Source organism: Ornithodoros turicata, chromosome 3 (genome assembly GCF_037126465.1).
Source record: "Ornithodoros turicata isolate Travis chromosome 3, ASM3712646v1, whole genome shotgun sequence".
NCBI lineage: Eukaryota > Metazoa > Arthropoda > Arachnida > Ixodida > Argasidae > Ornithodoros > Ornithodoros turicata.
The window spans coordinates 43,097,552-43,106,059 of NC_088203.1; positions in this window are offsets into that span (position 1 = coordinate 43,097,552).

Below are 8,508 nucleotides of genomic sequence, written 5' to 3' on the forward strand. Positions count from 1 at the left end.
ATAAGATATCTGTTGCGTGACGCACGTACGTTTTGGGAACACTTGCATTATAGGAAACTCACAGGTTTGTAAAAGGATATGACTTTCATAGATATGATAGTGGTCTTCCAGCCTCGTCCCGGTGCTTGACGCTTTTTTACCAAACTTGTTTTGTCACCTGGTCCAGGGGCCAGGAGTACCTGTTGCCAGCCATCCATGTACCTGGAGCTACTTCCACAGAGCCTTCCTCGGTGAACTCCACAATGCAGTATCTTGCCATCTTAAAACACGCAAAAAAATTGTGCAAAAAAAAAAGCAGCTTCACATACTTTTCAGTTTTGTTACGCGCTGAAAGCAGTACCACTTCACCAAAGTCTGTCAGGTGCATAACAGTAAGTTCAGTTAAGCACGAATACAACAGTATACAACGGCACACTAACTACTACATTGACCCAGGACGCATACTAACCTCCCATCCCTTCTTGCTGTCCGCTCTCCATCTGTCCCCGTATGTATGCTGCTCATAACTCAGTTGCTTTGCACAGCTAACATAGAATATTAAAGAAAGTTCTAACTAAAGGTCATGTGCAAAGAAGCAGACTTCTGAACTTGAACAAACTTGGAGTGAAGAAAATCACGATCTGGTGTGCTGTCTTCTGCAGAAAGCATGTTCTGACATGAAGACTCAATACTCATCATGCAGACCCATTTATGCTTCAAGTCATAACAGAGTTGGAGTTAAGCTGTGCGCAGAAGTGGCATAACCACAAATTTGTCATTGTACGGGAGCTTTACAAGCTTTTCCATATTTTTCACAAGCCAACACATTGTCGATGAAAGCCACAAGCTGGATGCCCAGCCTTGTTGAATCAATTGGGAAGCTGTACAGGACTCAGAAAACTTTTGGCCGATGATGCCAGTGGACCTCGTGTGAACAAACTTCTCAACAATGACAATGTCTCCCTGGATATGACAACAGTTGTCACTTGCAAGTAGGCTGGGTGTGAAAGACGGGACCTTGTATTTTGGAGACTTGCATTCAGACAGAAGCTGGTGCCTGACAGAATAAACTTCCTTACATCTATTGCCTTTTATCAACTTGCGCCTTTCTTCCATCCTGTTTTGGTTGAGATGATAGCCAGGTTTACGGAGTAGCTTCATCATTAGTTGCATATTATTCTCAAATGGAAATGAGTCAAGCGGACCATACAGGCGTGCGCCACCTGCTAGGGGAGCAACCCATGGACGTTATACGAGACCTCTTCCTTCTCATAAATTCTGACAAAGCCTTTTAAAAAGTGCGCAACAAGTTCTTCAGCATAAGTAGCAAACTGCTGACAGAGTGATGGAGTACAAAGAAATGGTAGCTGCTGCATGCAATGTCAGAAAGCTTGCAAAGACTGCATCTGACAAAGTACCTCGTAGGATCACTGGCCCAGTGTAGTGAAGCAACATTCTGCATTCTGTAGCCTTCCAGCGATCATTTTCCTCAAGTGTCCTAGGCTTTCTGGCAAACTCCACTGGGGCATGTTTTTCGAGTGCGGCACTCCTCGCATATATCGCATTACGATCAATTGACCCAAGCTGAACTGCTAATGGGCCCGCAAACCACAAATTCACAAGCTTCCGCACCACTTCAATATACAACAGGTGCATCAGATCTAAAGGCACGGATGTGATGCAGTTGATTGGCAGCTCCGTTAGAATTGATACCCCCAGGTGATGGTATCGTCCTGATTCCGGACTGGTCAGCTGGTGCGCTTCCAGCTTTACAAGGGTAAAACATTTTCTCACGAAACTGACCTTCAGCTGTGGATTTTGGGCATACCGAATATCCGGTGTGACCCCTTGTTCGAAACATAAATGGGGGCGCGGGCAGGAGTGTCTCAGATAAAGTTTCTTATTTGAACTTTAACATTGCCGTCAGACACTACAATTCCCTCCTCAATCAACTACTTTAGTTCGGTACAAAAGGCTGTAGAAAGGTGTTGGCACAACCCGGTTTTGAGGGCCAAACGAATGCACTAATGACAAATGGTCCAAATTTCTGATCACTACTGGAATGCACCAAACAGTGAATCAGCAGGAGCTGCTCTCTGGAGCTCTTGGATATGGACAAGCTATCAATATTAACCGATAAACTGACCACCTGACGACGGTGACAACAATGGGTACAAACAAGCAAAAAAAAAAAAAAAGTCACCTAATAGCGAGTTAGTGAGCTGAAATATTTGCCAGAAGAGTTATTCCTGCCTTTTTTTTTTTCTGTGTTAGTGATGTCTCCTATTTGCAGCGTGGATGTCAAAATGGAAAAGCCACAGTCCCGTACATTCTTTGACATATGCGGCGTGTCCCACCTAACCTGCCACGAAATCATATTTAAAGAGAGGAAGGAAACGAGAACGAGCGCTACATTTTAGGTGCTCGAGGTACAAATGATGTTACATCAAAAGTAGCACATGCTGACATGAACGCATGAACTTTTGCGATGCAACTGCACCTCGTAGCATATGATTTTGCTTTGCATTGCTATTATCTATTTTATAATCATTTCATAGTGGATACTTTAGCCTCGGAAACCGTGTCATAGAGGCACGATTCTTACCAGTGGAACCAGTGGTTTTGCAAAGTGAAGGGACGGAACATTTACCCGATGATGTTAATGATAGCCATGCATCCGGGGTGAAAAACTTCTTCAACTTGGACAGCTTAACCTTGCAGTCAGTAAAGGCACTTGGTAGACATTTTGGACGAACTTCAATGTCGCACTCATCAAGGACATATTCTAGGCTAAGGACACGTGCCGTGATGTCCTTGCCAGCAACAGCTGTCACGAGCACTGAAAGAACAAAATCCATAAGAGTACACTACACAATATTGCTGCGTGGCAGTAAGCAAATCATCGGAGTGTTATTGCAGCTATATTGATTACTGGATTACCTTACATGTCTCTTTTGATGTTGTTGACAGCTCACTGAATGGCACTGGATGATGTTCCTTCCTTTCCTTCCCGAACTTGCGCTGGCGAAGTCGTTTGGGTGGACGCCCCTCTGCTCTTCACAATGGGCAGCTTAATGGACAGTCATTTTCCTCCGCTGGTGATTTTCGTTTGGTTGCCTCGGTTTGTCTGTCTTTCTCTTGCACCATAACTTCTGTTCCAATATTGCTTGTCTGTCTGTGTTCATTCGCTTCACTTGCCTCGCACACCATTCTGACAGTTTCTTCAGGCAGGGTGCCCGACAGCTTGTCATCCTCTGCATCCATTTCATCAGCGTTACCATCCATGTGGAGTTCTGAGCATCCATCCACCTCCACATCATCTCCTTTAAGCCAAGCAGCATTGAGGTCTTCAAGGGTTCTCAGCCGTTTTGCAAAGGTTTGAGGATGGCAGTCCGCAAGTGTATCCGCGAGAGCTTTCAAAGTTTGCATTGCATAGTTAAAGCGCTGATTTCGATTCATTTTCTGGAAGGATGGTCCAGGTATAGAGAGATTTCGGTGTTTTCGTTGTCATCCGCACTGATTGCTTCTGCACTTGATGCTTCAACGTTTGTTGAGTACGACTTGAAACACAGCTTGTGCACTGCCTTCTCCAGATCTGGCTGAATGCTGAAGCGTGTACAACCAGCTAAAAAGTGACGGCACAATAATCCCATCCTGGAAAATGGGGTGCAGCTGCAAGTTTGATTTTGTAAGCAAATCGTATGCGGTTCACCACCAATCATAGATGAAACGCTGTACTGTTCTTGTGACACTTGTGTCACCTCTCTATCACTTTCTTTCACTTTTACCATCTCCTTGCTTTTTATGCTGCATGTGTATGGTGTCAAGACCTTCTCACATTGCCTTTCAACATCCTCTGAGGTATCGTAGGAATAGAATTGGCATGTCTTCAGTAGCATGACAGTATGACTCGATTTTTTTTTTGCATTACATCAGCTAGGTCTAGCAGTTTTTTCAGTGCTTGATGGAGCTTTGTGCTCGATGAGAGGACAGTCTTTATGACGCTGTTGTGGGCCTCAACACGATTGGCGGTGTTATTCCCGCTAGTGAATGTTCTGTCGCAAATATGGCGGACCCACATTTCAGTGATGTTACCCCAATTCTTGTGAAAGTATTCCACAGCTTCTTTGTTTGCTCCTCTCTCAAACTCCTTCTTTGCTTCTTCATGCCCCTGGGTTGTCGGGGCATGCAGCATCTCGTTGGAGGTCTCCACCATGTGGTCACGCTCACTGGGCGATTTGGCGAGCTGGCCTGCTGCTGCCCGAAAAACCTTAACCACATGAGACTGACAGAGCTGAACCGCAGGCTCACTTGGGAATGTATCGCGAATAGCAGTGATTGCCGTAAAGTCCTTGTCCACAATGACGACTTTTGTTTCCTGGACACTAGTGTTCTCTTGCTTGCTAGGGTTCTCCCTAGGCTCACAAGAAAAACACAGGCAGGAAAATACACAGGCAGGTTCCGATTTCACGATTCTACGGTTCTGAGGCTAGAACACACAGACGGACAAACACAACATATCCACAAGGTATCGGGTTTTTTCGTCGATCGTCACTTTTCAACTCTCCGATTTCACAACCAAGGCACCGCGTCAATGGTCACGGCAAAGTCATGGCAAGATCCGCGACAATGTTCACAATATAGCAGGTGTCCACCATAGCTGGAACCAACACCACGAACTGATTTGGTGACTTACGACACGAATTCAGAGTTCGACATACTCAAATTTGACAGGCGAGCAGCAGGCAGAACAAAGCATTAACTGCAGTGTCAACAGAATCCTGATAGCCGGCGAAAAATACAGTAAACGATTCGTCCAGACTCGGTACTCTCGTTCCCAGCTCACCGCAAAGAGCCACACCCTGCGGGGAACTATTTTGAGACGTGGGAGCCAAAAGCGTTCGCTGCTCTGAGGCTGTCGTGCCTATCGACCAATCAAAGACGATTTATTTTGAAAATTTGAATCAGAAACGTTTGTATCTCAATATCAATATCTCAATCAGAAATCTCTATTCTCGAAGTTGATTTTGCGAAGTGTAAACCAGAGTGATCCCAAATAAACAGCGCTTTACAACGTTTCTCCAACGCTGTCATGACGATAAAAAAATACACTTTCAGTGTAATTTTACATCTATTTTAGTATGTCCCCTTAACACTTTGAATGTCCCTGTAGACATCCCAAGTCTAGTATAAAAATAATTTAGCCGGAAAGTGGGAAATAGAATCACTTTATTACCCAAAATACATATGGCATAGGTGTTGACTTGAATTTGCTATAGCCCTCGTGTTTATCTTCTGGACTATTGGCTTGTGGTTGTGCTGGGTCCCCTGCTTATCTGTACACGTAGGCACTTGGACGCTGCATCTGTAAAAAATCGTGAAGTGCCACCTGATGAGCTGCTCATGCCTGTGTCAAGACCCCTTTGTGGTTATTTATGTTTGCAAACCACACAGTGTCCGTTTATACACATCACGATCACAATATCGCCACCTTATGTAAATAAGAAGGATCATCGATGTTACTCACCAGTATAATTAGCTCGTGTCCTGCCTGCTAGCGACGCAACTATGTCGCCTTATGAACGGCTACCGATTTCATTGTTCCTTCGTGTTTTCCAACCTCTGGAACTCACCGATCAAGTAGAAGTTCCGCTCTCGAAGCACACTGAGAAAAATAACACAGACATATCAACGTTAGAGAATTTTCCGATTTACGTAGCATTCTTACGTGTAGCGCATTAGACGATAAATGATTCCAAGCTTGCTAAAAGAGACCGATTCCGAGTCCTAAAAGAACGTGTAAGGTGAAAATTACAGTGCATCGACCACAAATTAAAGGTAGCACACGCAGGCTAATGTGCCTACGAGCATGCCCGGGATCGTTTTCATTTTCATGAACTCGGTGGGCTGAATCGACTGGAAGAACAATAGAGTCTCAAACGAACGCTAATAAACAAAGACACCAGGGCCGTTTACCTGTATAGACTGTGGACGCATGTGGTGCATCCGTTACCTACGATGGACACTCACTTCAAGCTTCACAAACTTCAACCTGTGCTGGAGCTGTTCGCGCTGGAAATTACAGCACTTCTCCAAGTGCATCGAGACGCCGTCATGTTCCTCGACTCCATCCTCCAGCGACGTCTGGCGTCTGGCGACGTCTTGAAATGAACCGCTGGAACATGGAGGAAGGAAACACACGGAGCGGCCTCTGCTTTTCTATGGGAAGCTCGCGTAGCCTCCGGCACGCAGAACTCTGGGATACTCCTGAGTAGTACTATAGATTAACTCTGCAGCCAGGAAATGACGTCAAACAGGAAATGACGTCATCAAGGACGTATGACGTCACTCTAAGCCGCAGCCGCTCCGCCCTCATATCAGTGAGGTCAGTGGATAAGATAGTTAATCAGTGACGTCACATAGTTAATCTTAGTGATATGATATCAATGATAAGATTAAGTAACAATAATGACGTCATGGTGAAACACACTAGGAATCGAACTTGGGTCCTTTAGGTTGTCAGACGAGCAGCTTAAGCCACTGGGCCACGGGCTCTACATGTTTACTTGCGTCGCTAATCAGAATAGAATTGTGTGGGGTGGAGAGGTTGTTTGATTTCTTTTACGCCAGGTGGCGTCATGGGGAGTTGAGTTCGTTCATCTAGAGATGACAGCACTTCCAGCAAATTTACCGCCGTTCAACAGATGGCGCTACTCGCGCCCCCCTTCGCGCCCGCAGATTTTTGTGTCATGTTCAACAGCTTACAGCATATTTTAAATTTGCCCGCCTTTTCTGACATTTTAAACAGATGGCGAATTCACTTTTGCCTCAACAGATGAAGCTATGACGAATTAAAAAAATTCCCGCCATTAGTCCATTAGACTCCTCACGATGATTTCGTTCAAAAAAAAAAATTACGAAGCACTTCTACGTCAGTTTACTGTCAAACGGCTCGAGTGATGTATTTCTTAGTAACACAAGGAGCAAGTTTAGAATGAAACTCGCTCACTCAGTGCAATTAGATCGAAAGTGGCAGGTTGCTCTGACTGAGATGAATATTCCATTTGCAATTAACAATAACACGAGGAGAGCCCCTCCTCGATACTGTAAGCATGAGAGAGCAAGCAAAATGTGGGAGAAAACATTATTGTAAATTTTTCTCCATCCCTAACGAAACAGTAAAAAATAACGAGTATAAAAAAAAGAACAAATTCATTCGCTTTTTCATGACTTATTTTTATTATAACAGTTAGATCACAGTTATCTTTCAAGTCTATAGTCATTTCAAAGAATGAGCAAAGCATAGTGCTACTCTAGTTTACAAAACAGTTGAGCTTCGTTGACATTTGGATTTTCATACTCTAATTCACTGTGTTATGCAAAGTAAGTAACGGACATATTGTAAGACAATTACACACATGTCTCGCTGTAGGGATAAATATTCCTTCTATTGACGTTACATGACACAGTCAACCTAACACAGCATCGAATCGACATTTAAATTAAGTCGATCCACATACCGTGTGAGGACGACGATGAGGCAGTGTTGATTTTGTGTTGGTGATATCCAAAGCGAACAGAAAGTCCAACAGATCACTGGTCTCTTTGCGGAGATTTTCCGACAAAAGGAGGTCATCACACTCAAGTCTTGACTGATGAAGTTGTAGGACAACTTTCCCGTTGCATGAGAGAGTCTTAGAAAGGCTGTCTCGCTCCGATGAGGAGCAAAGTCGCTCTACACATGATGCCAACGAGCCGCTGAAGTTTCTACAGTGAGCCAGACGGTATGGGGAAGTGACAGAGACAATCATGAACCGTTCGTACTGCATTTCCGTGAATGCTACAATGAACTCGGATGCTATGAACATTGAGCAAAGCTCAGTCTCACCAGAGAGGGGCTCGCAGTGACGGCGAGAATATTAGGATTTGACAGGCAGGCCACATGACTGCCCCCGTCTCTGGATTCGACGCTGTGCTAGGAGTTCTGTTGAATGTTTCAGCCATCTTTATGTTAAGGTTTTCTTTCCCATACTTTTATTGACAACTTCCACGTGACAACAGCGTGCCTTGTAGACGTCATAGACACTAATCACCTCTTTCCGCAAACTCATCGCTAGCCTAATCTCACTTCGTTCCGCTTGACAACTTTTGCGCATTCGACATCGTGTTACATCTTTTCCTTCCACGTGATCGCTCCATGCATATGTCTTCGTGTTACATCGTTGCAGTCAACATCCTCGTTACTCACGGTCCGCAAACTCTTCGTTAACCTTTTTTTTCTTTTTTTCCTTTGCAAAGTAGAGCGTGGGTAGCACTTTCGAAATCTGCTTTCACAAAGGAAGAGATCCAGTGTCGTCTGCTTTTCATCACTTTTCCGAAGAGAGGCGAGCATGGAATGATAGAGACACATGTTAAGAACTAAAAAAAACAAAAAAAAAACAAGTTGAAACGAAATAGTAATGTCTTCAAAGAGTGCTTGATTATTATGTACATATTTCTACTCACTTAAAAACAAAATAAAATAAACTA